The sequence below is a fragment of the Somniosus microcephalus genome, chromosome 3 (assembly GCF_052327205.1).
Source record: "Somniosus microcephalus isolate GS21.2 chromosome 3, FLI_Smic_1.0, whole genome shotgun sequence".
NCBI classification, from domain to species: Eukaryota; Metazoa; Chordata; class Chondrichthyes; order Squaliformes; family Somniosidae; genus Somniosus; species Somniosus microcephalus.
The window spans coordinates 343,137,948-343,165,942 of record NC_140989.1 but is presented as its reverse complement, the minus strand read 5'-3'; the positions used below and the strand labels follow the sequence as shown (position 1 = coordinate 343,165,942).

Sequence of the window (27,995 nt, the reverse complement as noted above, 5' to 3'; positions counted from 1 at the left end):
CCTCAATTAAGTCTCCCCTCAGCCTCCTCTGTTCCAAAGAAAACAAACCACAGCCTATCTAATCCTTTCTCATAGCTAAAATTCTCCAGTCCTGGCTACATCCTCGTAAATCTCCACTATACCCTCTCTAGCGCAATCACATCTTTCCTGTAATGTGGTGACCAGAACTGTACACAGTACTCTAGCTGTGGCCTAACTAGTGTTTTATACAGTTCAAGCATAACCTCCCTGCTCTTATATTCTATGCCTCAGCTAATAAAGGAAAGTATCCCGTATGACTTCTTAACCACCTTATCTACCTGTCCTGTTAACTTCAGGGATCTGTGGACATGCATTCCAAGGTCCCTCTGTTCCTCTACACTTCTCGGTATCCTACCATTTATTGTGTTTCCCTTTCCTCAAAGGCCGGTCAATCTCGCAGACCGGTGGCGGCGTTTCAGAGCCACGCCACGATTCCAAAAGTGACGCGGGCAAGAGGAAGCAGCTGATTGGGTGAGTACAGCCAGGTGAGTATTTATACTTCTCTACAGTTTGACAGTTAAGGTTAATAGTTTATAAAGTTTAGAAGGTCTTAATTTTTGTGGTTATAGTTTCTAAGGTCGCTGTTGTGTACCGGGGAGTGCTAGTAACCAAGGGCCCTTGAGTATATCATTTAATTGTAGTGTAATTGGTGGTATTGATTTGATTTAAGTTAATTTAAAATTAATTGAAGGGTAAGTCATGACAGCACAGCTCGGCCCCATGGCATGCTCCTCCTGCACTATGTGGGAAATCAGGGACACTTCCTGTGTCCCTGACGACCATGCATGCAGGAAGTGTATCCAGCTGCAGCTACTGGCAGGACCGCATTGCGGCACTGGAGCTGTGAATGGATACATACTGGAGCATTTGCGATGCTGAGGACATCGTGGATATCACGTTTAATCAGTTGGGCACACCGCAGGTAAAGGCTGCACAGGCAGGAAGGGAATGGGTGACCGCCAGGCAGAGTAGTAGGCGCAGGCAGGTAGTGCAGGGGTCCCCTGTGGCCATCCCCCTCTCAAACAGATATACCGCTTTGGATATTGTTGAAGGAGATGGCTTATCGGGGGACGGCAGCAGCAGCCAACTTCCTGGCACTGTGGGTGGTTCTGCTGCACAGGACGGGAGGAAAAAGAGCGGGAGAGCTATAGTGATAGGGGATTCTATTGTAAGGGGAATAGATAGGCGTTTCTGTGGCCGCAAACAAGACTCCAGGATGGTATGTTGCCTCCCTGGTGCAAGGGTCAAGGATGTCTTGGAGTGGCTACAGAGCATTCTGGAGGGGGAGGGTGAACAACCAGTTGTTGTGACGCATATAGGTACCAACGATATAGGTAAAAACCGGGATGAGGTCCTAAAAGCTGAATATAGGGAGTTAGGAGGTAAATTAAAAAATAGGACCTCAAAGGTAGTAATCTCAGGATTGCTACCAGTGCCACGTGCTAGTCAGAGTAGAAATAGAAGGATATTTCAGCTGAATACATGGCTTGAGGAATGGTGCAAGGGGGAGATTTTCAAATTCCTGGGACATTGGAACCGGTTCTGGGGGAGGTGGGACCAGTACAAACTGGACGGTTTGCACCTGGGCAGGACCGGGACCGATGTCCTCGGTGGAGTGTTTGCAAGTGCTGTTGGGAAGGGTTTAAACTAAAATGGCAGGGGGTTGGGAACCTGTGTAGGGAGACAGAGGAAAGGGAAACAAGACTAGAAGCAAAAGACAGGAAGGAGAAAAGCAAAAGTGGCAGTCAGAGAAATCAAGGGTTTAAATCAAACATGGTCACAGTAAATAATAATTCTAAAAGGTCTAAGAGTGTTAAAAAAACAAGCCTGAAGGCTTTGTGCCTTAATGCAAGGAGCATTCATAATAAAGTGGATGAATTAGCTGCGCAAATAGATGTAAATGGATATGATATGATTGGGATTACAGAAACATGGCTCCAGGGTGACCAAGGCTGGGAACTCAACATCCAGGGCTATTCAATATTCAGGAAAGACAGGCAAAAAGGAAAAGGAGGCAGGGTAGCATTGCTGGTTAAAGAGATTAACACAATAGTAAGAAAGGATGTTAGCTCTGATGATGTGGAATCTGTATGGGTAGAGCTGAGAAATACCAAGGGGCAGAAAACGTTCGTGGGAGTTGTATACAGACCCCCAAGCAGTAATGCTGAGGTTGGGGATGGCATTAAATGGGAAATTAGAGACGCATGCAATAAGGGCACAGCAGTTATCATGGGTGACTTTAATCTACATATAGATTGGGCTAACCAAATTAGTAACAATACTGTGGAGGACGAATTCCTGGAGTGTATACGGGATGGTTTCCTGGACCAATATGTCGAGGAACCAACTAGAGAGGCCATCTTAGACTGGGTATTATATAATGAGGGAGGATTAATTAGCAATCTTGTTGTGCGAGGCCCCTTGAGGCGGAGCGACCATAATATAATATAATTCTTCATTAAGATGGAGAGTGAAGTATTTGACTCAGAGACTAGGGTCCTGAATTAAATAAAGGAAACTACGATGGTATGAGGCACGAGTTGGGTAGGATTAATGGGGGAATGTTACGTAAAGGGTTGATGGTGGATAGGCAATCCAAACATTTAAAGATCACATGGATGAACTACAGAATTTGTTCATCCCTGTTTGGCCTAAAAATAAAACAAAAAAAGGTGACTCAACCGTGGCTAACAAGGGAAATTAGGGATAGCATAAGATCCAAGGAGAGGACATATAAATTGGCCAGAAAAAGCAGCAAACCTGAGGATTGGGAGTAGTTTAGGATTCAGCAAAGGAGGACAAAGGGATTAATTAAGAGGGGGAAAATAGAGTATGAGAGTAAGCTTGAAGGGAACATAAAAACTGACTGTAAAATCTTCTATAGATATGTGAAGAGAAAAAGATTGGTGAAGTCAAGCGTAGGTCCCTTGCAGTCAGAATCAGGGGAATTTATAATGGGGAACAAAGAAATGGCAGACCAATTAAATACATACTTTGGTTCTGTCTTCACAAAGGAGGACACAAATAACTTCCCACAGATGTCGGGGAACATAGGGTCTAATGAGAGGGAGGAACTGAATGAAATCAGTATTTGTGGGTGTTAGGGAAATTGACAGGATTGACGGCCGATAAATCCCCAGGGCCTGATAATCTACATCCTAGGGTACTTAAGGAAGTGACCCTAGATATAGTAGATGCATTGCTGGTCATCTTCCAAAATTCTATAGACTCTGGAACAGTTCCCATGGATTGGAGGATAGCTAATGTTACCCCACTATTCAAAAAAGGTGGTAGAGAGAAAATGGGGAATTATACTGACATCGGTAGTGGGGAAAATGCTAGAGTCCATTATAAAAGATGTAATAGCAGAGCAGTTAGAAAACAGGATCAGACAAAGTCAACATGGATTTACAAAAGGTAAATCGTGCTTGGCTAATCTACTGAAATTTTTTGAGGATGTAACTGGTAGAATAGATAAGAGAGAACCAGTGGATGTGGTGTATTTGGACTTTCAGAAGGCTTTCGATAAGGTCCCGCATAAGAGATTAGAATGCAAAGTTAAAGCACATCGGATTGTGGGTAAGATACTGACTTGGATAGAGAACTGGTTGACAGACAGGAAGCAAAGAGTTGGAATAAACGAGTCTTTTTCTGAGTGGCAGGCAGTGACTAGTGGGGTATCGCAGGGATCGGTGCTAGGAACCCAGCTATTCACAATATATATTAATGATCTAGATGAGGGAACTAGATGTAATATCTCCAAGTTTGCAGACGACACAAAGCTGGGTGGGCATGTGTGCTGTGAGGAGGATGCAGAGAAACTCCAGTATGATTTGGACAGGTTGGGTGATTGGGCAGATGCATGGCAGATGTAATATAACGTGGATAAATGTGAGGTTATCCACTTTGCTGGCAAAAACAGGAAGACAGATTATTATCTGAACGGCAATAGATTTGAAGAAGGGGAAGTGCAACGAGTCGCTGAAGGTAAGCATGCAGGTGCAGCAGGCGGTTAAGAAGGCAAATGGTATGTTGGCCTTCATAGCGAGAGGATTCGAGTACAGGAGCAAGGATGTCTTAGTTGTACAGGGCCTTGGTGAGACCACACCTTGAGTATTGTGTGCAGTTTTGGTCGTCTTATCTGAGGAAGGATGTTCTTGTCATGGAGGGAGTGCAGCGAAGATTCACCAGACTGATACCTGGGGTGGCAGGAATGACGTATGAAGAGAGATTGGGTCGATTAGGCTTATATTCGCTAGAGTTTAGAAGAATGAGAGGGGATCTCATTGAAACTTATAAAATTCTAACAGGACTAGGCAGACTAGATGCAGGAAGGATGTTCCCGATGGCGGGGGAGTCCAGAACCGGGGTCACAGTCTAAGGATAAGGGGTAAGCCATTTAGGACAGAGATGAGGAGGAATTTCTTCACCCAGAGAATGGTGAACCTGTGGAATTCTCTACCACAGAAGGCAGTTGCGGCCAATTCATTAAATATATTCAAGAAGGAGTTAGAAATATTTCTTAAGGCTAAAGGGATCAAGGGACATGGGGAGAAAGCAGGGACAGCGTACTGAATTTGGATGATCAACCATGATCTCATTAAATGGCAGAACAGGCTCGAGGGGCCGAATGGCCTACTCCTGCTCCTATCTTCTATGTTTCTATGTTTCGATCCTCTCTCCCCTTCGATCCTCTCTCTCCCCTTCGATTCTCTCTCCCCCTTCGATCCTCTCTCTCCCCCTTCGATCCTCTCTCCTCCCCTTCAATCCTCTCTCTCCCCTTCGATCCTCTCTCTCCCCTTCGATCCTCTCTCCTCCCCCTTCCGTCCTCTCTCTCCCCTTTGATCTTCTCTCCCCCCTTCGATCCTCTCTCCTCCCCCTTCCGTCCTCTCTCTCCCCTTTGATCCTCTCTCTCCCCCTTCGATCCTCTCTCCTCCCCTTCAATCCTCTCTCTCCCCTTCGATCCTCTCTCCCCCCTTCAATCCCCTCTCTCCCCCTTCGATCCTCTCTCTCGCCTTCGATCCTCTCTCCCCCTTCAATCCTCTCTCCCCCCTTCGATCCTCTCTCCCCCTTCAATCTCCTCTCTCCCCCTTCAATCCTCTTTCCCCCCTTCTATCCTCTCTCCCCCTTCAACCCTCTCTCCCCCCTTCAATGCTCTCTCCCCCCTTCAATCCTCTCTCCCCACTTCAATCCTCCCTCCCGCCTTCGATCCTCTCTGTAAAGTCTGTGGGTTGTTTAGTTAATTAATACACAGACTACCAGAGTAACTTAAAACAGGACTTTACTATTCGAAGGTCAGGGCGAATCTGACCAATAACTCCTGACACAGCACTTATATACCGGTGTGGTCACCGTCGGTATTACAGTATACAGAAGCCAACAAAGTAGTGTAACACCTAAAGTAGTTCTCTTAAAGGTGGACGGTTACATACAATAGTTCTCTTAAAGGTAGACGGGTACATACACTACAATCCTCCCTTTTTAGCTTACAACATACTGATTCCCCATTAAACATACATTATAACATATATACAACTTGATGCAAGACAGTTCACAGATTCAGTCTCTCTGGAGGTTTCCGGACTCTGTCCGGATAACGCCTCGGTGGTGTCGTAACTCCCGGCGGGGTAGCAGGTGCTTCTGGCAAGGTCGATTCGGCTTGAAGGACAGTGTCAGGTTCATCTGATTCCAGTATTACCAGATCGGAGGTAGGTGTTCTGGGTATCTCTGTCTCAACATTAACCGTGTAAGGTGGTGGAGTAGATTGGCCATTTGTGGCTGACCCTATGATCTGGTCAACATGGCGCCTTATTATACTGTCCCCAATGTCCACCGTATACCTCAACGGCCCTAGCCTTTTTCCAATAGTTCCAGGCTGCCATTTCTCGGTACGGTAGTCCCGGGCCAAAACTTGTTGACCTATCTGAAAAGATCTAGTTGGCCTTTCATTCATGCCCTGGAATTGCCGGTTCTCTACATCCCTTCTGACGTTTGGCTTAAGCAAATCCAGCCGGCATCTTAGTCGTCTATTAAAAAACATCATGGCGGGAGTTTGATTTGTGACCGCATGTGTTGCATTCCTGTACGCCAACAAGAAGCTATCCACCTTATGTTGTAAGTTAATGGCTTCATTACCCATGGCCTTTATGGCCTTCTTGAAGGTCTGGACAAACCTTTCAGCCAATCCATTGGAGGCGGGATGGTATGGGGCTGACGTGTAGTGCTTAACCCCATTGCTCTTTAAGAATTTCTTGAATTCTTCGGACACAAATTGCGGTCCATTATCAGAACAGATCTGTTCCGGCAGCCCATTCCTAGCAAACATGGTCCTTAACACTGTGATGGTTTTTTCCGTGGTGGTGGTGGACATCTTTATTACCTCCGGCCACTTGGAGCGTGCATCCACCGCTATTAGAAACATTGAGTCCATAAATGGACCAGCAAAGTCGATGTGTACCCTTTGCCAAGGAGATGAGGGCCACTCCCATGGATGCAGAGGAGACTGTGGTGGCGCGTTTTGGACCTTCTGGCATCCTAGACAGCTCTTAGTGATTTCTTCGATGTCCCCATCAATGCCTGGCCACCACACAAACGCTCTTGCTAGGTTCTTCATTTTCACTCCACCCAGATGTCCCTCGTGCAGCTCCTTTAACACCTTCTGTTGAAGTTTGGGTGGAATCACCACTCTAGATCCACACATCAGGGTTCCTCGACACACTGACAGCTGTTCTTTTCTCTGCGAAAATGCTGGCAGTGTTGGTTCGCCCTGTGCTGGCCATCCCTCCACCGTTAAATCATAGACTCGTGAGAGAGTCGGGTCATTTCTTGTTTCGTTTTCGATCATCGAATTTGTTACTGGTAGACATTCCACTATGGATGAGTGGAACATCTCTACCGGGTCCAGTGTAGTCACTTCTTCTACTATCGGCAATGGCAAGCGCGATAACCCATCAGCATTTCCATGCTGTTTGGACCTTTTGTATTCGATGTCATATTGGTGTGCCCCAAGTAACACGGACCACCTCTGTAACCTTTGCGCTGTCATGGTGGAAACGGCCTTGTTAGGGTTGAATATGGACACCAATGGCTGGTGGTCTGTCAGTAATGTGAACTTCTTGCCCTGCAGATAATGATTGAATTTCTTTACGCCCCACACAAGGCTGAGGGCCTCCCTATCTATTTGAGCATAATTTCGCTCCGCGGAGGTCAATGATCGGGACGCGAATGCCACTGGCCTTTCCGAGCCATTTGGTAACTTGTGTGAAAGTACTGCTCCAATTCCATAGGGGGAAGCATCACAAGCTAGACGAAGAGGTAACGTTGGGTTGAAATGAGCCAACACTTCTTCAGAGGTAATCAACGCCTTGCTTCTGCGAAAGGCCTTTTTACATTCCTCACTCCACTTCCATGGTACTTCTTTCCGCAACAGAGCATTCAGCGGATGCAGCACCGTGGATAGATTCGGCAGAAATTTGTGATAATAATTAATCAACCCCAAGAATGATCTTAACTGTGATACGTTTTCCGGAGCGGGGGCCTTCACGACAGCTTCTATCTTGTCAGGTGACTTGTGCAGCCCCTCTCGGTCAATGACATGACCGCAGTACGAGATCCGTTTTTGGAAGAACTCACATTTCTTGCGATTAACTCGAAGGCCATATTCCTTCAACCTAGTGAGCACCAGTTTCAAATTTGTGAGGTGTTCTTCCTCGTCTTCTCCCGTAATCAGGATATCGTCTAAGTAACACTGCGTGCTTGGAATTCCTTGTAATACCTGCTCCATGGCCCTCTGCCAAATTGCTGGAGCCGAAGCTGCCCCAAAAACCAGTCTATTATAACGATACAAGCCTCTGTGTGTGTTGATGGTGAGGTACTGACGCGACTCTTCCTCGACTTCCATTTGTAAGTATGCCTGTGCCAGGTCTATCTTGGTGAAGTGTTTCCCTCCAGCCAACGAAGCAAAGATATCTTCAATCCGCGGAAGCGGGTATTGTACCGTGTGAAGCACCGGATTCACTGTGATCTTGAAGTCTCCGCAGATGCGGACCTTCCCCGGTCCCCCTGGCTTGTCACTTGGTGAAGACTTCATGACGGGAACAATGGGCGTGGCCCACTCACTCCAGTCCACTTTTGACAGTACCCCTGATCGTTCAAGTTCTTCCAGTTCTGCCTCCACAGCAGGTCGTATCGCGTAAGGTACCGATCTGGCTTTGAAAAATTTTGGGCTTGCATGTTCTGCAATCTTAACCTTTGCTTTAATTCCTCGCAGTGTTCCCAGTCCTTGCTGGAATACCTCTTTAGCTTCGTCTAATATTCTGGACAACCGTTCAGGTTTGACATCTTCCTTTCCGGAATCTACCGTCATGGTGTTTAGTGAATGCCAGTCTATCTTTATTTTCCTGATCCACTCCCGTCCCAGAAGTGGTGGACCTCCCTCAGGCAACACATACAGGTCCATCCTTTGGTGCTCTTTGTCCTTGTATCTCACCGTGACTTCTATCTTTCCGATGGGGTATACTTTGTGCCCCGTGTATGTCTTCAATACTAGTTCCGTATCCCGTAGGGGAATATGCTTGAATAACTTTTTATAATCATGCTTATTCATGACCGTCAACGCCGATCCGGTGTCCACTTCCATTTTCACTTGGACTTTTGCAATCTGTAGTGTGATCCAGATAGCTTGTCAGTCAGCTTCATTACTCACATTGTGAATTCTCAGACTATCCAGTTCCTTGCAGTTGGAGTGTGAGTCCGAATTCTGTTCTTCCGGACTCCTCCTAGTCACCTCATGTACCTTTCTGTACCTCTTTTGTGGTGACTCATTATTGTTGGTCTTCTTTCCTGACCGGCATACCTTAGCTATGTGACCGAGCTTGCCACATTTCCTACATTCCTGGTTTTTAAACCAGCATTGGTTCTGGTCGTGTGTTGTCTTCCCACAACGATAGCATTTCGTTGTACCCGAAGTAATTTGCTGCACCCTGAGTGCCGCTGCCTTTAGCTGCATTTCCGCCGTTCCTTTCGCTGCGGCTTCGTTCGATGCAGCAATAAGGACAGCCTTCTCAAGTGTAAGATCGTTCTCTTCGAGTAGTCGCTTTTGCGTTCCTTCCTTTGACAACCCGCACATGAACTTGTCTCGCAATGCCTCTGTCAGATTCCCTCCAAACTGGCAGTGTTTCGCTAGTCTACGCAGTTCGACCAAGTATTCTGCGTTGCTCTCGTCTTTCCTTTGCGTTCTCGCATAGAATTTGGATCGTTCCACTAACATCAGTGGTGCGGGGTTAAAATGATCCTTCAGGACAGCAACAATATCATCGAAAGTCTGATCCGCCGGTTTAGCTGGTGCTAGTAGATGCTTCAAGAGCCCGTATGTCTTCGCGCCCATCGAGTTTAGCAAGGTTATAGCTTTGTCATCTTCTTCTATTTTATTGGCCTCACAATAGATCTCAATGCGTTCCACATACGTGGCCCAGTCTTCTACCTCGGAGTTAAAATCGTTGATGTTACCACGCTTAGGCATCTTCCTCTCTTCCTGATAACACCACGGATTATTTCTTTAAATTTTCTTCTTTTTTTTCAAGATGGCGGTTCCCGCGAAAATGGCGGTTTCCCGCGCTTATCTTCTCTCCCCGCCCACTTCAATGGCGGTTCCCCGCTTCTGTCTTCTTCTCCGCCTAATGGCGGTTTCCCGCGTTTCTTCCCCTGGCGGGAGGGGTACACTTTCCCCACGGGCGACGGCCGCTGGCTTTCAGGTTCACAGCCTGCGCGTCGGCTTCAGTGCTTTCCCTTTTCTCGGCAGGGCAACCGGCGCTGGGTACACCCCGTTGACGGCGAACAGTTTCAGCCGCTGGGCTGGCTCTCGCTCAGTTCCCCTTGCTCGGGCTCTGTCTCTCTCCCGCTCACTCGGCTCTACCGGCGCTGGGTACACCCCGTTGACGGAGAACAGTTTCAGCCGCTGGACTGGCTCTCGCTCAGTCTCCCTTGGTCGGCTCTGCCTCTCCCGCTCGCTCGGCTCCCAATCGCGCCTCCCAGCCCTCTCGCAGTCCGGTGCTTCCCTCCCCGGCTGCGGCTGAGTTTATCTCTTCCCGCGCCTACGTTCCCGGTCGCAGCGCTCCGTGGCTTCGGTCGCAGCCCGGCCTTTTTCGCCGGTCGCGGTCTAGCTGTCTCACGATGCCGTTGCGTCCCCAGCCTGTCTGTACCGCGGCTTCCTTGCTCCACGCTGCCCCAGTCTCAGCGCCTCTGGGCCCGACTTCTGTCCGGCTCCTTTCCCCCTCGACCGTGGTCGAGTGCACCGCCCTTATCCTCCGGTTATTCTTTTTTACTTTTCCCTTACTCACAGTCACCGTGGCCGCCTTGCTTCTCATGCTGATCGGCTCACTCCTCACCGTGGCAGAAGGGACAGTCAGTGCCTGTTGCTGATGGAAGTCTTTGTCTCTGAATTCTTCCTCCTTTCCAGCTCTGCAGACTCGAGTTTTCTCCCAGCAGAATGACGAGGGCGGTTGCCTCTTCTCGACGCTCGTTAACTGCTTCGGAATTATTGTTGCCGCAGGGTACGATCGGACTCGTCGCCACTGTAAAGTCTGTGGGTTGTTTAGTTAATTAATACACAGACTACCAGAGTAACTTAAAACAGGACTTTACTATTCGAAGGTCAGGGCGAATCTGACCAATAACTCCTGACACAGCACTTATATACCGGTGTGGTCACCGTCGGTATTACAGTATACAGAAGCCAACAAAGTAGTGCAACACCTAAAGTAGTTCTCTTAAAGGTGGACGGTTACATACAATAGTTCTCTTAAAGGTAGACGGGTACATACACTACACTCTCTCCCCCTTCGATCCTCTCTCCCCCCTTCGATCCTCTCTCCCCCTTCAATCCTTTCTCCCCCCTTCGATCCTCTCTCCCCCCTTCGATCCTCTCTCCCCCCTTCGATCCTCTCTCCCCCTTCGATCCTCTCTCCCCCCTTCGATCCTCTCTCCCCCTTCAATCCTTTCTCCCCCCTTCGATCCTCTCTCCCCCCTTCAACCCCCTCTCTCCCCCTTCAATCATCTCTCCCCCTTCGATCCTCTCTCCCCCTTCGATCCTCTCTCCCCCTTCAATCCCCTCTCTCCCCCTTCGACCTTCTCTCCCCCCCTTCGATCCTCTCTCCCCCATTCGATCCTCTCTTCCCCCTTCGATCCTCTCTCCCCCCTTCAATCCCCTATCTCCCCCTTCGATCCTCTCCTCCCCTTCGATCCTCTGTCCCCCCTTTGCTCCTCTCTCCCTCTCTCTGATCCCCTCTACTCTCCACCCCCCCACCCATCTGATCCCCTGATGTTCTCCGCATGGAGCCGAGGAAAGCTTGGCGATGCAGGCCGCAGCCGCCCTCACCGCCTGGTACTGCGCATGTGCGACCGGATTGAGTGCACAGTACTAAAGGGGCGCATGTGCAGAGGGACCAGAACACCGTGGAAATAATCACAATGTAAGTACATGAGGGAGAGGAATAGAAGAATATGTTGTTAAAGTGAGATTAATTAAGGTGGGAGGAGGCTCATGTGGATCATAAACACCGGCATAGACCTGTTGGGCTGAATGGCCTGTTTCTATGCAGTAAAATCTATGTAATTCTATATAAGTCCCAGGTAATCATTATGAATGAAAATGCTCAAATATTGACTTGGTAGGTCTCAAGTTCGGTCCCTGGTTAAGTTCTTGACCTGTGCTGAGTTTGCTGATTTCAGCCAGGGTGGCGGTAGGGGTGCTAAAATTCGCCATACTGTCCTTGGGCTAGAGAAGGGAAAATATCGGCCAGGGTTGACACTCCTGCGAACCATCCAGTGCATGGGTTGTGAGGACTGGATCATGTTCATCGATGATGCTCTGTAGACACGCACTGTCTCACACATGAAGAACAGTCACTTTGAGGAGGTACCAGAGGGCTACCAGTGGCTATGGAATCATACCCTAGCACAAGTCAGCACATTCAGAGAGGAGGGTAGAATTTTCCCGGAGGAGGGGAATTAAAAACGGAGGCAGATAAAGTAAGAAATTCTGTAGACCATTAAGTGTCTATGGTGAACCTTACTTTACAGACTTAATAAATTTCATTATTTGCACATTGTTACACTGACTAAACTAGAAAGGAAATTGTTGTGTCTGGGTATAATAAGACACAGACTGCAGGAGAAACGATACAACAGGTGTTTACTCAACGTGGCTCACAGTAGAACTGCCTGTACAGATTACTACTCAGTGCTATATACAGGTGTGGCCACTGCCGGTACTACAGTATAAATGAGCTGTAAACAGTAGTTCCTCCCTTAAAGGTATATACATTACAATTCCTCCCCTTTTAGATTAACAGTACCATAACACTCATTTAACAATTAAATATCAAACTAATTACAATTAACACTTTTAACATGCAACATTAGCTGAAAATAGTCTATTTATATATTCAGTTTTTGGGGAGGCTTCCTGATCCTTTCTGGAAAGCGCCTTTCCCGAGTATCTTGCTCTTGGTGCGGAGGCAATTCTGGCCCCCTGTCGTCGGTTGGTTCATCAGCTTCCGATGCTACTGTTTCTGGGGTAGATGCGACCTGTACGTCGGGTTCATCACCAGGTATGTATGGGCGAGGCATGGGGTTGACTTGTTCCTGTGACTCTAGGATCTGGTCAGCATGGCCTCTCACGATGCTCTCCCCAACGTCCATTGTGTACATTAGTGGGCCCTGCCGTGTGCATATCGTTCCTGGCTGCCATTTTTCTGTTCGGTAGTCGCGGGCCAAGACTGGTTGCCCTACATTGAAGCTCCTTGTTGGCTTCTCATGGATGTGCTGGAATTGCTTACTCTCAACATCTCTTCGTACGTTTGGTCTGAGGAAATCCAGGCAAGATCTTAACCTTCGGTTAAAGAACATCATGGCTGGGGCCTGGTTGGTGACTGCATGTGTCGCATTCCGGTAGGCGAACAGGAAATTGTCCACCTTGTGCTGCAGCGGAATGTTGTCATTGTACATAGCCTTTATTGCCTTCTTAAAGGTTTGTACGAACCTCTCAGCCAATCCATTTGTGGCTGGATGATACGGGGCGGATGTGTAATGCCTTACCCCATTCTTTTTCAAGAACCTCCGGAACTCTTCGGACACAAACAGTGGTCCGTTGTCGGAGCAAATCGGTTCTGGTAAGCCATTCCTGGCAAAAATGGTTCATAGGACAGCAATAGTTTTCTCCGTGGTGGTGGAGGACATTTTGATGACCTCAGGCCATTTCGAGTGCGCATCCACGGCTATTAAAAACATTTGCCTAGAAATTCAGTTGGCTGCGCCAGCCGTTAGCGCCTTAGGAGGAGCAGATCTCGAGCGCTAGGCGCTTAGCGCCCGGGCGCAGCGCGATCTGCGCCTCGCCCCAACTTCAGTAGACATTTAGCGCCGGCACAAAGTCTTTGCGCGTGCTCATCTGCGCGCGCAGATCATGACGTCATTTCATCGCGCAACGCCCTTTGTGCGCCCGGAACCGGAACTTCACTCGCGCCGCCCCATTGTGCGCCGGGCGGCCCTAACGACTGTTGAGTGGAATGGTACACAGCCGAGGCGGGCCGCGGGGAGCGCAAATTAAAGGGCACTTACCCTGCACTATAAAGGGCAGCCATTTTGCAGCATTCACTCTTGTGCAACGGATTTTTGGAGAGAGACCAAGGAAGAGAGCTTACTGCTTTGGCCCAACACTAGGACAGGTATTTTTGGCTTCAGGCCAGAGCTTTGCAATTATCTTTGCCTTCATTGAGATCTCAGTGTTTGCCAGCATATTATGGGGGCTGTATTGGGTGCCAACGCTGAGTTTCAGCATTATGTCGGAAGGGCTTACAGACGCCGTGAGAGAGTGGCAGCCCTGGCTAGACGCAGAGGGGGCAACAGGCGTCGCCAAGTGAGGCCTTACCCACCCAGGGTATACCACCAGCAGTTCTCCTATCTCAACATGTCTGCCGCGCAGTGTGTTAGGAGGCTGCGATTCAGAAGGGAGGTGGTTGCAGACATCTGCCAGCTGCTTCACAGAGGTCTGCGTCCACAGCTGATGCACAGGACGTCTCTGTCGGTGGCAGTGAAGGTGACGGTGGCTCTCAACTTCTATGCCACCGGCTCCTTCCAATCCACTGCTGGGGACATCGCTAACATCTCCCAGTTTGCCGTGCATTGCTGCATCCGCCAGGTGACCAATGCCCTTTTCAGAAGGAGACGTCAATTCATCTCCTTCCTCATGACCCTGGACAAGCAGCAGCAGCGTGCAGTGGGATTTGCAAGAATAGCGGGCTTCCCCATGGTGCAGGGCGCCATTGACTGCACGCATGTGGCTTTGCGGGCACCTCTGGAGCATGCCGAGGATTACCGCAACCGGAAGGGCTACCATTCCCTCAACGTACAGCTGGTGTGTGACCACAGGCAGCGCATCCTAGCTGTCAATGCCCGCTTTCCAGGCAGCAGCCACGATGCCTTTATCCTGCGACAGACAACTGTGGCTGACATGTTCCAGGCACAGCCTCACCCAAGAGGATGGCTTATCGGGGACAAAGGCTATCCTTTGTGTACCTGGCTCATGACCCCGCTCCGCGCGCCCAGGACCCCTGCTGAAGAGGCATACAACGAGAGCCATCAAGCGACCAGGAACCTCATCGAACAAACAATCGGCGTCCTGAAGCAACGGTTCCGCTGTCTGGATCGCTCCGGTGGAGCCCTCCAGTATTCGCAGGAGCGAGTCTCCCAATTTGTCGTCGTTTGCTGCATGCTGCACAACCTGGCTATCCGCAGGACTCAGGCACTGCCACCTCACGTTGGACCACCACCTCAGGAGGAGGAGCAGGAGCAGCATGAGGAGGAGGAGTACCAGCCCAGGAGGGAGGCAGAAGGTCCAAGGGCCGCCTGTCGGTGGCTTATTGAACGTCACTTCTAGGCCCCCTGTCAGGGAATGGCTTGTGCCAATGAAAGAACATGATTGCAGCCGCTCCGCAAGCCCTCAGCCGGTTAAGGCAACAAACACTTCAAAGATCAAACATGGACAATGTGAATAAATAAAATGGTTTATTGTACAAACTCAGGGCCCTTCCCACATGAAAACCAAAAACACACGAAACCCCCAAAAAACACTCACACACATGACTCACTCCCACAACCTGGGGAGGATTAACAAAAGGTGTAAACAAAAATGGCCTTAATCCTTGGCCTTCACAAAACACCCATTCCAAAAAACAAAACATTTGGACACACCCTCTACTTTGTGGCCCGCGAGGGCGATGCCTTCTGCAAACTTTGGCGGCCCCTGCACGCCCTGCTGCTCCTCCTCAAAGTGAGGCCAGTGACTACTGCAAGGCTGGGGGAAGGCTCCTGAGGGGCACATGTCGTGACGGCAGATGCCCTTGGGGGTCGGCCTAGACGAGGTCTGGCCCTCGAGGGGCCGGCTGGTGAATGCAGCAGCTGTGGCTGGGCAGCATCAGTCGCAGCAGCAGCTCGTGGCAGCTCCACTGGGGGAGTGGCAGTGGCGGCTGGAGGAATGGGGGCAAGCTGGCGGATGGCAGGCGCTCGCTGGTCGCCTGAGACACTGGCACTCGCCCGGGCCAGCACTGCAGCATGCGCAGCAATCTGCCGAGGGGCAGACTGCTGTGCTGCTGCAGCGCGCCGGGTGCCCTGGCGATGCCTGGCTGACACAGCGAGTGTGGCAGCAGTGAGTGCCCGTGTTGCCCTGTTCTGTGACCGCATCAGAGCAGCCAGTGACTGCACGGCACCACTGATCACCTGGCCAGTCGCTGCCTGAGCTGGCCCGAATTCCGCCCGACTCGCTGCCTGATCTGCCCCGAATTCCGCCAAACTCGTGGCCTGTGAGGCCCCGAATTCGGTCACACTCCGAGACAGGGACTCGATGGCCTCAGGCATCCGTGCCACTACCCCCATGAGCTCCGTGTGCCGGCGCTCCGAGTCCGCGGACATGACCTCGAGGCGGCGCATCTCCTCGGCGTTGACCGCCTCCGGACTGGAGGCCGGACTCTCCCTCTGGGGAGAAGGCCGCCGAGCTGGCCGACCCTTCCTGCGTTGCTGGACGCCGCTGGGCCCAGCAATTGGACTCCCCTCCAACCCTTTCCCCTTCTGGGGAGAAGGCCGCTGAGCTTCCACCCCCCTCCCGCGTTTCTGCAGGCCGCTGGTCCCAGGAGCTACACTCCCCTCCGACACTTCCCCCAGGCTCCCCTCCAGGGAAGACGTGTCCCCTACATTGGCATGGCTTGCCGCGGCTGAGGGTTCCCCTGATGGGCCGCCTTCCTCTTGCTCCTCCTCCTCCTCCTCTTCTGAGGGGCTGTCACTGGCAACTTCAGGGACCTCCTCCTCACCATCTGAAAGCAGGAAGGCACAAGAGTAGCTTTAGAGTGAGGAGAGGGCGTCAGCGAGGGATGCATGAGTGGTGGCATTCAGCGCATTGGTCGGACAGTGGCAAAGGATGTAGATCTGATGCGCAAGTGGGACGAGAGAGGTCCAAAAGGTGATGTCCTTACCATTGGTGCCCAGAACAGGGTTGGCATCTCCAGATGCAACGGGGCCAATCACCCGGGCATCCATGATGCGCTCCATGCGCTGTTGCAGCTCGGTGAGCGGCTGGATCTGGGGTCCGCCTCCCCTGGTCTCAGTCCGGCTCCTCTTATTATTGGCCAGCTTGGCCTGCAAGAGAAAGGACGGCCTCTAAGTACAGTGTGTAGCCCTGATCTTGTGTGCACTGCCTCCCATGGTGGAATAGCCTGGCCAGTGTGTAGCCCTGATCTTGTGTGCACTGCCTCCCATGGTAGAATAGCCTAGCCAGTGTGTAGCCCTGATCTTGTGTGCACTGCCTCCCATGGTCGAATAGCCTGGCCAGTGTGTTAAGTGCACAATGTGCAATTGATGTTCATGACAGTCCCATAGCTGCTGCATGAGGGCTGGCCATTAGGGCTTTCAGGGCCCTTTGCCCATAATGTGAGGTGCACATGCAAGGATGAGGAGGACACTGGAAAGGGTACTCACCCTGACAATCCTGGCGAGGTCATTTAGCTTTTTGCGGCATTGTACAGCGCTCCTGGGGACCTCACTGTTGGATGTCACCCTGGTGGCGACATGCCTCCAGGCTTTCCGGTAGACGTGGGCCGCCGGCTTCTTCCCATTGTCCGGAAACAAAATATGGCGTCTCTTCTCCACAGCGCCAACCAGCACCCTCAGATCATGCTCTGAGAAGCGCTGCGCTCGTTCACGGGCCTTCTCCATCCTTTCAGGCGCTATTTGGGTCCAGCAGCAGTGTTCAGGCCTAGCTGGAGGGCTGCAGTGTCCAGGGCGTGGCAGCAGACCAACTCGACCCTTCCCCCTTAAGAGCTGGCCGGCGCCAGGGTGTCTACTGTCAATCAAGAAATGGCCGCACCTGTGCTGCGCCCGGCCTCGGCGGTATCGCTCAGCAACGCCGGCTTAGCGCCTAAAGAGAGCCGTGCATCGCCAGTTTTAGCGCTCGAGCAAACTCTTAGGGCGAAGCTAATGAATATCGGCGAAGTGGCCTCGAATTTGCGCCGGGCGCAAACTTTAGTGGCCGCCCGACTTTACCGCCCCAAAAGTGGCTATAATGAATTTCTAGGCCATTGAGTCCATGAATGGACCAGCAAAATCAATATGCACCCGTTGCCATGGAGATGAGGGCCACTCCCATGGGTGTAGAGGGGCCTGTGGTGGTGCATTTTGGACTCTCTGGCATCCTGAGCAGCTCTTGGTCAGGTCCTCGATTTGTTTATCGATTCCCAGCCACCACACATAAGCCCTGGCTAGGCTTTTCATTTTTACCCCTCCCAGATGACCCTCATGAAGCTCATTGAGCACTCTATCCCTTAACTTGGGTGGAATTACCACTCGGGATCCACACATCAAGGTCCCCCGGCACACTGACAGCTGTTCTCTCCTTGTTGAGAATGCTGGCAACAGTGAGTCGCCATGTGCTGGCCATCCCTTCACCGTCAAATCATATACCCGAGACAGTGTTGGGTCATTTCGGGTTTCCTTTTCGATACAAGCGTTAGTTACCGGTAGGTATTCAACTATAGTCGAATGGAATATTTCGACAGGATCCACTGCTGGTGCTTCCTCCGCAGTAGGCAGTGGTAGGCGTGATAGCCCATCAGCATTTCCATGCTATTTCATGCCCTTATATTCAATCTCATAGTGGTGCGGCCCTAGAAAAAGTGACCATCTTTGTAGTCGTTGTGCAGTCATCACCGGAACGCCCTTCATCGGATTAAAAATGGAGACAAGAGGCTGGTGATCAGTCAGCAAGATGAATTTCTGCCCGTGCAGATAGTGATTGAACTTTTTCACTCCCCACACTAGGCTGAGGGCCTCCCTGTCAATCTGGGCGTAGTTACGCTCGGCTGAGGTTAGTGATCGTGACGCAAAGGCTATTGGCCTCTCTGAGCCGTCCGAGAATTTGTGCGACAGCACCGCTCCAATGCCGTAGGGTGACGCATCACATGCCAACCGAATTGGTAATGCCGGGTTGTAATGGGCCAATACCTCTTTCGATGTGATTAGTGTTTTGCTCTTCTGGAAAGCTCGTCTACATTCGTCACTCCACTTCCATGGTACCCCCGCTTGCAGTAGGGTGTTCAGTGGGTGTAGTATTGTAGACAAATTTGGCAAGAACTTATGGTAGTAGTTTACCAGCCCGAGGAACGACCTCAGTTGTGACACATTTTCCGGTGCTGGAGCCTTGACTACTGCCTCAATCTTCTCTGGGGACTTATGTAACCCCTCTTTATCGATAACGTGGCCACAATACGAGATCTGTTTTCTAAAAAACTCGCATTTGGGGCGGTTAGCTCGGAGCCCATATTCCTGCAATCTTGTGAGCACCTGCTCCAGGTTGGCAAGGTGACCACTGTCATTTTCGCCCGTGACCAGGATGTCGTCCAAATAACGCTGGGCCCCTGGGATCCCTTGCAGGACTTGTTCCATTGCCCTCTGCCAAATAGCCGGAGCTGATGCTACCCCGAATACCAGCCGGTTGTATTGGTAGAGACCTTTATGAGTGTTGATTGTGAGGTATTTTTTTGATGCTTCTTCTACCTGCATTTGCAGATACGCCTGGGCCAGATCAATCTTAGTGAAGCGTTTCCCTCCAGATAGCGAGGCGAAAATATCTTCAATCCGCGGAAGTGGATATTGTACGGTGTGAAGGACTGGGTTCACTGTTACTTTAAAGTCCCCACAGATGCGAACCTTCCTTGGTTCCCCAGGCATGCTGCTCAATTACTTTTTCATCACAGGAACGATGGGTGTAGCCCACTCGCTCCAGTGTACCTTGGACAGTACACCTGAACGTTCCAGACTCTCTAGCTCTGCTTCGACGGCTGGGCGGATCGCATAAGGTACCGGTCTGGCCTTAAAAAATTTTGGGCTTGCGTTTTCTTCAATTTTAATCGTCGCTGTCATGCCTTTTAGTGTTCCGAGTCCTTGCTGGAACACTTCTTTCGCGTCAGTTAGGATCTTTGAGAGTTGCCCAGGTGTGACGTCGTCATCCTTTTTGTCAGCCACAGTCAGTGCCTGTATGGAATACCAATCCAGTTGTATTTTCTGGATCCATTCACGTCCCAGTAATGGTGGTCCTCCATCTTGCAATACATACAGGTCTAGTTTTGGTGTTTCCTTACCGTTATATATAACGGTCACCCTTATTTTTCCTTTGGGGTAGACTTTTTGCCCCGTGTACGTCTTCAAAATAATTTTTGTGTCTCTCAAGGGTATGTGTGAGAATAGCCGCTCGTAGTCCCGTCAGTTTATGACTGTTAGGGCTGATCCTGTGTCCAATTCCATCTTTACCTGGACTCCTGCTATCTTGAGAGTGACCCAAATGGTTCGGTGATCCTCCGTTGTGATCACATTATGTAGTTTCAGACAACTCAGTTCCCTGCTTTCGGAGTCGTTATCACTCTTTTGTTCGTCTGAACTATTCTCCGTCATCTTATGTACCTTCTTGTACTTTTCTTTGGTAGGTTTCTTATTGCTGGTTTTCTTTCCCGACCTGCAGACTCGTGCTATGTGTCCTACTTTTCCACACTGTCTGCACACTTTGTCTTTGAACCAGCAATCATTCTGGTCGTGTGTTGTTCTGCCGCAGCGATAGCACTTCTCTGTTCCATATGACATTTCGTTTGTGCCATATTCTTGCGGTCTCTGTTGTATCTCTGCAGCGCCCCGTGCTGCTGCTTCATATGATACTGCAATGCTGAAAGCCTTTTCCAGCGTAAGGTCCTTTTCAGATAAAAGCCGTTTCTGGGTTCCTTCACTTTGAAGCCCACACACAAACTTGTCCCTTAAGGTATCTGCCAGTCCCGCTCCAAACTGGCAGCGTTTCGATAGTTTGCGCAGTTCTGTTAAATAATCAGCATTGCTTTCATCCTTATGCTGGTTCCGTTTGTGAAACTTGAATCTTTCTGCTATCAGCAGCGGTGTGGGGTTTAAATGTTCCTGTAGTATCGTTACTATGTCTTCAAAACTCTTTTCCATTGGCTTCGTTGGGGTTACTAGATTTTGTAATAAACCATACGTCTTTGCACCCATTAAATTTAACAATATCGATGCTTTCTTGTCATCTGACACCTCATTTGCCTTGCAGTACACCTCTATTCGTTCGACATATGTAGTCCAATCTTCGACTTCATTGTCAAATGCGGTGATACTGCCACTCTTCGGCATTTTGGGTGTGGTTTAAAATGGCATCTCCCAATGGCTTAAAATGGCGTCTCCCACGCTTTCCTTTCTCCCCCGCTGCTGCCAACGCCGCTCTCGGCAGTCCTCGTGGCAATGGCGGTGCCTCGCGGGTTTCTGCGCGTCTCTCTCTCTCCGACGCTGCTCGGCCCCTGAACACCGGCTGTGCCCTGTGCGCTCTGCCCTCTCTCTCTCCCCCGTCGAAGCTGCTCGGCCCTTTGCTGTGCCGCTCGGTCGGGCTCTAGCCCGCCGCTGTCCGGGAAGGGTCTGCGCACTACCTGTTGCCAGCCCGTTTTGCTGGACCACCTCGACTGGAAAGCCAAGCCTGGCTCTCGACAGCCTCCCCCGCAATTCTCGAGTCTCTGCTGGATGACTGGGCGGTTGCCCGTGGTCGACGCCCGAGTCTCTGGCCTTGACCTCCAATCCACTGATCTCCAGGAACGAATCCCCGGGAGGTGATGCAGAGTTGCAGGTAGGTTCGAACTTGCCTTGTCGCCAATGTTGTGTCTGGGTATAATAAGACACAGACTGCAGGAGAAACGATACAACAGGTGTTTACTCAACGTGGCTCACAGTGGAACTGCCTGTACAGATTACTACTCAGTGCTATATACAGGTGTGGTCACTGCCGGTACTACAGTATACATGAGCTGTAAACAGTAGTTCCTCCCTTAAAGGTATATACATTACAGAAATAGTATTTCCATTTTTTTCAGTCATAAAAGGAACATTACATAGAATATGCTCAGACACTAATATCACTCATGGTTTGGATTATAAAACTAGAGTCTGAATCCCAGCCTCAACTGACACTCATGCTGAAATTCCCCATAGGGATCAAGTGTACTAGTCTCTGGTGGACCAGCTGGAAAACAAAGCAAAACTGAAATGAAAGTTGGCATTAATGGCAGCTGTGATGTGTGGGGAATTGTCCTGCTTCCTGATCATGGAGCACGGTGGAGGTATAAATGTAAGGGTTTCATTTAGGAATGGATTATCAGTGATAAAAGCAAAACATGCTAATCAAAAGCAAACATATCAGTCACTTTTAAGATACCAGCAATTATATTATTAGCTTAATTATTTCAATAGGTTACTTTCTTCATATTCGTCTTCTCACAACAATCAGAGTTGCCTGGCATAAGTTTGTGTGCGTTTCATACTGACTGGCACAATATTTGTGCCTTTGAATGAAAAAAAGTGCGAGTCATACTGATGGATCTAAATAAATGAAAATGAATGGGTTACTGTTAGCGTTCTGATTGGAAAACCTAGGATATTAATTCTACCCGATTTCTAAGTTATTAGTATTTCTAAGTCATTAGTATTCAGCAGCGTTTTATCCAAACATAAATATGATGTGTTCATGAATAGGCAAAGTAAGAGGCAGATCTGATGGAATTCAATCAACTGTATGATCTTTCAGTATTGAATATGCCTTCTGTAACATGAGATTTCATACTATTTTCTAAGAAATATATATGCAAAGAATGGTGTTTTTAAATGCTCAGTCATTGATTAGGTCCACTAATAATATACGGCTTGGAACACCCTCTCTAAATCTCCCACCTCACTTCTGAACAATATGCTGGATTGTGATCTTCAGCTGAAGACTTCATAAAGACATGATAATAATACCCCAAGGCAAACCGTACTAAAGGAATCAGCTGTTTCCACTTTACTTCTGCTCCACAGAAAACTGGACGTGCTACGCAAAAGGTCACCTGTAATTTTTTTTCAACAGGGAATAAAAGTGATAAAGACTAGAAATCATTTTGTCTTTAAAATTAATCCACACACGTCCAATGCCTAAGGTGCTTGATAAATCCCTAATGCAGACGGACAGCGTTACCAAACCATTTTGTCCATAGCACCAAACTCAAGGGAAAGATCACACAAGGGTTTCAATTTAATGTTGTGAGATAATAGTTTCATGCTTGGGTTGCAGCGTGAATGCAAGGACGTGAACTGTGTTAATTCAGCGAGCTCAATTTTGCTTGCCAGAGCATGATTGTCAATATTTAGCTCCCAGTGTGCATGTCATGAATCTTTATAGAAACTAGCTTAAATACAAGCTAAAACAATCCTTCCAAAGACTCTTAATTTTTGAAAACTAGGTTAAGAACATTGTTCCGTTTCCATTCTATTAACTGCGGTTGTTTACTTTCCAATTCTGTAAACAGCATACAGTTGAAACACAACTGTTAAAATCCCAGCAGTGTTCAGACATGCCTTGAATTTAAAAGCTGCAGAATATAGTACAGTTAGTAGATAAAGATAGTACGGAATTACATTCCAGTCATGCCCACATTTCCTAATTTTCCTTTCTCTGTTTTGTCTCCTTTCCTGTTCCCTGAGGACTGGGGTGATTGATAGCCTAATCCAATAACTGTATTACACCAGCCTCATCTTGGAATGTTTCCTTATCATTAGCAGTTACCCTATGGTTAAATTCACAGCTCAGTGCTTGATACAGCCCCTGAGATTTAAAGGTCTGGCCTTTAGAAAAAATTTAAAATAAAACTGAAATCTTGACAGCACTAAGATCTTGGTTCTTTCTGATAAGTCATTTTTTAAAATTAATTTGACGTAGGGTACCCTGGCCCCATGTAAGTCTATAATGTGACCAGCTGTTACAACAACGAGCTGAACCGTGCTGCTACATTAAGCAGCAACAAGCGTGCCGTGACAGTAAAATAAAGTATCCATATTTGACTTTTTTATATGCTGACTAAGAGCAATGTTTATTCTAAAAGAGGGATGGAGACAATGTGGCTCCGGTTCAAAGATTTAAATCACTGCCCCATTTTGAGCCAGTCAGTAAATGCAGAGCTGCCTGGAATGTAGTGGGAGCTCCCAAGTGCAAAATTGTGCATCTCATAAACTTCTATTCTATGGAAATGTCAAGCCATGGCTGTATAGTACTTCAAAACCAGCAGTTGGCATTTTCCACTGTCTGCTCTGTGCTCATCAAGCAAACATGAACATTGAAGATTTGCGTAAGGCAGGTAACAACAGACTTGTGATCCACGATCACAGCTTTTATCTCATATACCACCTCCATTAACAGCAATCAGCCGGGGTGGGGGTCGGTGGGGGGGGGGGGGGAGGTGGGGGTCGGTGCGGGTGGGGGGAGAGGAAATAAGCTTTGCTTAAATAACTAAATCAACTTTGTTTTTCCATTTCATTCACATCATCAGATTTTTACAATTCACAATGAAAACTCAGTTGCTTGAATTCTAGCGCCATCTCAAGCAGGAGAGTAATCGACACACTTTGGTTTCATTTCTGCCTTATCCCGATATGCAATCTGATGGGCTCCTATAAGGAACAAGAAATTGACCATCAAAAGACACGGGGCAGAAAAATGGTAAGAGAGGAAAAGGAAAATTAACGCACATGTTGGAAATCTGCAATGAAAGGCTGGAAATGTGCAGCGTTTGAAAAAGAGACAAGGGCTAACTATCGCTTTGGATATTTGATGGTTCTGATGAAGATGCTGATCGACCTGCTATATATTTCCAGCATTTTCGGTTTTTGGATCAGGAAACAATGCTCTTTTAACAGATTTACTTTGTCTACTTTATCAAATACTCTTTGTTTCCCACTTTTGTATTTAGCAACTATATAACCCAAAGAAACACAGGCTCTAATGATTTATCAGAATATAAAGAACAGTAATAGTTATCTTATAAAATTGACTACCAGAGCAATTCATTAGAAGTGTATAGGCCAGAAATTCGGGTCCCCACGGGTGAGTACGCGCTGGGTACTCACACGTAGGCCCAACGAAAATGCCGGTTTCGTGCATGCACTGTGCATGCGCGGGAAACCGGAACTTCCGTTCCCTTGAAAGAAGTGGTTCATAGGTCGAACGCGTATGCCGGAGAGGCAGCACGTACACCTGGAACTTCTGTTTTTATACAGGTTTCTCCGGGAGGGTAAGTCTCCAGGAGCTACGCTTCTAAAAAGCAGTCGCAAGGCCTGCTTTTAACAAGGTAAGTGGTGAATTAAGTAAAATTAAAACATTTTTTCCACAGGTTTATTATTTTTAAATACTTTAAAGAAAGGTAAGTTTATTTTTAGCCCTGTTAAAAACTGTAATTAATTTTTTCAAAAATTTAAGTTATTGTTTAAAATAGTTATTTTATGTCATTTATAGTTATTTTTAAAATAAGATGTTTTTTAAAAAATTTATTTGAAGTTTTAGTTATGTTTTGGGGCCAGTCTCTCATAGATTTGACAGGTCTTCCTGTCAAATCTATGAATAGAGATTCCCTGCTACGATTGGCTCTCCATGGCCCACGTGATCCCAGGGGACGCTTCAAACTAACTGCGCCCTTGGGATACGCAAGCACTGCCCGCCGGCAGTTGGAGGAGGCCCACGCGGGCCCACAGCACAACGGTCGGCGCGCTAGGTAAGTGCAGGTCGGGGGCTTGCCACCCGCGGGAAGCCTCCAACCCGAATTTCTGGCCCAGTACTAGTATGATTAGGTGTAAGGGGCTAGCATTTTAACAGAAATGAAAACATATATTTAAATGTATAGATGATTCCTTTGGCTTACAATACATATGAATAAGGCAAAGTTTAAATGTGTTATGCATTTCTAATGTGAGTGCTAAAAATTACCTGCAAGGACAGTACACTAACACAAATTTCTACAACAGAGACTTCAAGGTACTTTCCCTTTCAATTCTCCAGTGACTCTTCCCCACCTACTTTACTGCAGCATTGTGCCAGTAAAAGAAACAGGCACTGCAAGAGCTTTCGCACGCAATCTCCTCCATTTGTCATGATGACTATGATAAAACCCAGACATCGACCATTATGGGTTACTGCACGGTACAATTGTCCGTTAACGGAACTGTATACGATAATTTTAAAGTATTAATCATGAAGAATCTATGTGCGAGCGTGATCTTGGGCCTGGATTTCCAGTGCTACCACCAAAGCACCACGCTCAATTACGGTGGGTCCCAGCCGCCCCTCACAGTGTGCGGTCTGGCTACCCTGAAGGTAAAGCCGCCTTCGCTATTCGCGAACCTCACCCCTAACTGCCGGCCAATAGCGACCAAAAGCAGGAGGTACAGCTGGGAGGACAGGCGGTTTATCGCGACCGAGGTAGACAGGCTCCTGAAAGAGCGCATTATTGAACGCAGCAATAGCCCGTGGCGCGCCCATGTGGTGGTGGTAAGGGGTAGAGAGAAGAAACGGATGGTGATCGACTATAGCCAAACGATCAACAGGTACACCCAACTAGACGCCTACCCGCTACCCCACATATCAGAAATGGTGAACCAAATCGCCCAATACCGGGTGTTCTCCACCATCGACCTCAAGTCAGCGTACCACCAGCTCCCTATCAGACCAGAGGACCGCCCGTACACCGCCTTCGAGGCGAACGGACGCCTCTACCAATTCCTCAGAGTCCCCTTTGGGGTGACGAATGGGGTCTCGGTCTTCCAGAGGGAGATGGACCGCATGGTCGATGACCACCACTTGCAGGCAACCTTCCCCTACCTCGACAACGTCACCATCTGCGGTCACAACCAGCAGGATCATGACTCGAACCTCGAGAGGTTCCTGAAAACCGCACAAAAACTCAACCTCACCTACAACGAGGACAAGTGCGTTTACAACACCACGCGCCTCTGCATACTAGGCAGCGTGGTGGAGAATGGGGAAATCGGACCAGACCCCGACCGATTGCACCCCCTACGGGAGCTGCCCCTGCCCAACACTCCCAAAGCCCTGAAAAGGTGCCTGGGGTTATTTTCTTATTATTCCCAATGGGTCCCCAACTACTCCGACAAAGCCCGCCCCCTCTTGAAAGCATCCTCTTTTCCGCTCTCTGCTGAGGCCCATGCCGCCTTCAAAAGCATTAAGCAGGATATTGAGTGGGCCACGCTACAGGCAGTGGACGAGAACACTCCCTTTCAAGTGGAAAGTGATGCGTCTGACTTTGCCTTGGCGGCCACCCTCAACCAGGCGGGGCGGCCCGTAGCTTTCTTCTCGAGGACCCTCCAAGGGCCCGAGATCAGACACTCCTCCGTAGAAAAGGAGGCCCAAGCCATCGTGGAGGCAGTGCGCCACTGGCGCCACTACCTAGCCGGCAAACGCTTCACCCTACTTACCGACCAGCGGTCGGTAGCGTTTATGTTCAATAATAAACAGAGGGGGAAGATTAAAAATGATAAGATTCTTAGGTGGCGGATCGAGCTCTCCACCTTCGATTATGACATCATTTACCGGCCAGGGGCCCTTAACGAATCCCCCGACGCCCTCTCACGAGGGATGTGTGCCAGCGCCACCGGGGATCGGCTACAGACCCTCCACAATGACCTCTGCCACCCAGGGGTCACGCGGCTGTTCCACTTCATAAAGTCCCGCAACTTACCCTACTCGATTGAGGAAGTTCGGTCCCTGACCAGGAACTGTCGCACTTGCGCTGAGTGCAAGCCTCGGTTCTACCGCCCAGATAGAGCCCACTTAATCAAAGCTACACGGCCCTTTGAGCGGCTCAGCTTAGATTTCAAGGGCCCCCTCCCGTCCGTCGACCGCAATGTTTACTTCCTGAACATTGTGGACGAATACTCTCGTTTCCCATTCGCCTTCCCCTGCCCAGACATGACCAGCGCCACGGTCATTAAATGCCTCAACAGCCTGTTCTGCCTGTTCGGTATGCCGAGCTACATCCATACGGATAGGGGGGCGTCCTTCATGAGTGAAGAGCTACGCCAGTACATGCTGTCCAGGGGAATCGCCACGAGCCGTACCACCAGCTACAACCCCCGGGGTAACGGTCAAGTGGAGCGAGAGAACGGGACAGTATGGAAAGCAGTCACTCTAGCTCTAAGGACCAAAGGCCTCCCTATCTCCCGCTGGCAGGAAGTCCTCCCAGATGTGCTCCATTCGACACGGTCGCTATTGTGTACTGCCACTAATGCCACGCCTCACGAGCGAATGTTTGTCTTTCCCCGGAAATCCACCTCAGGCGTATCCATGCCGTCATGGCTCTCCACCCCAGGTCCGGTATTCGTGCGAAGGCATGTGAGGGGCCACAAGACGGACCCTCTCATGGAGTCAGTGCACCTACTCCACGCCAACCCCCAATACGCGTATGTCCGGCACGCCGACGGAAGGGAGGACACCGTGTCCATAAAAGACGTCGCCCCAGCCGGTAACGACAACAACCACGACAACAGCAGCAACAACGACCACAGCAACTCTTACCCAC

General features: G+C 49.2%; 1 protein-coding gene across 1 annotated transcript in view; it reads right to left on the bottom strand.

The window, feature by feature from the left end:
• LOC147122292 (dihydropyrimidine dehydrogenase [NADP(+)]-like) overlaps positions 1–27,995 on the bottom strand; it is a 1,139,740-nt gene that overhangs the window by 167,544 nt on the left and 944,201 nt on the right. The gene's annotated exons all lie outside the window — the stretch shown is intronic.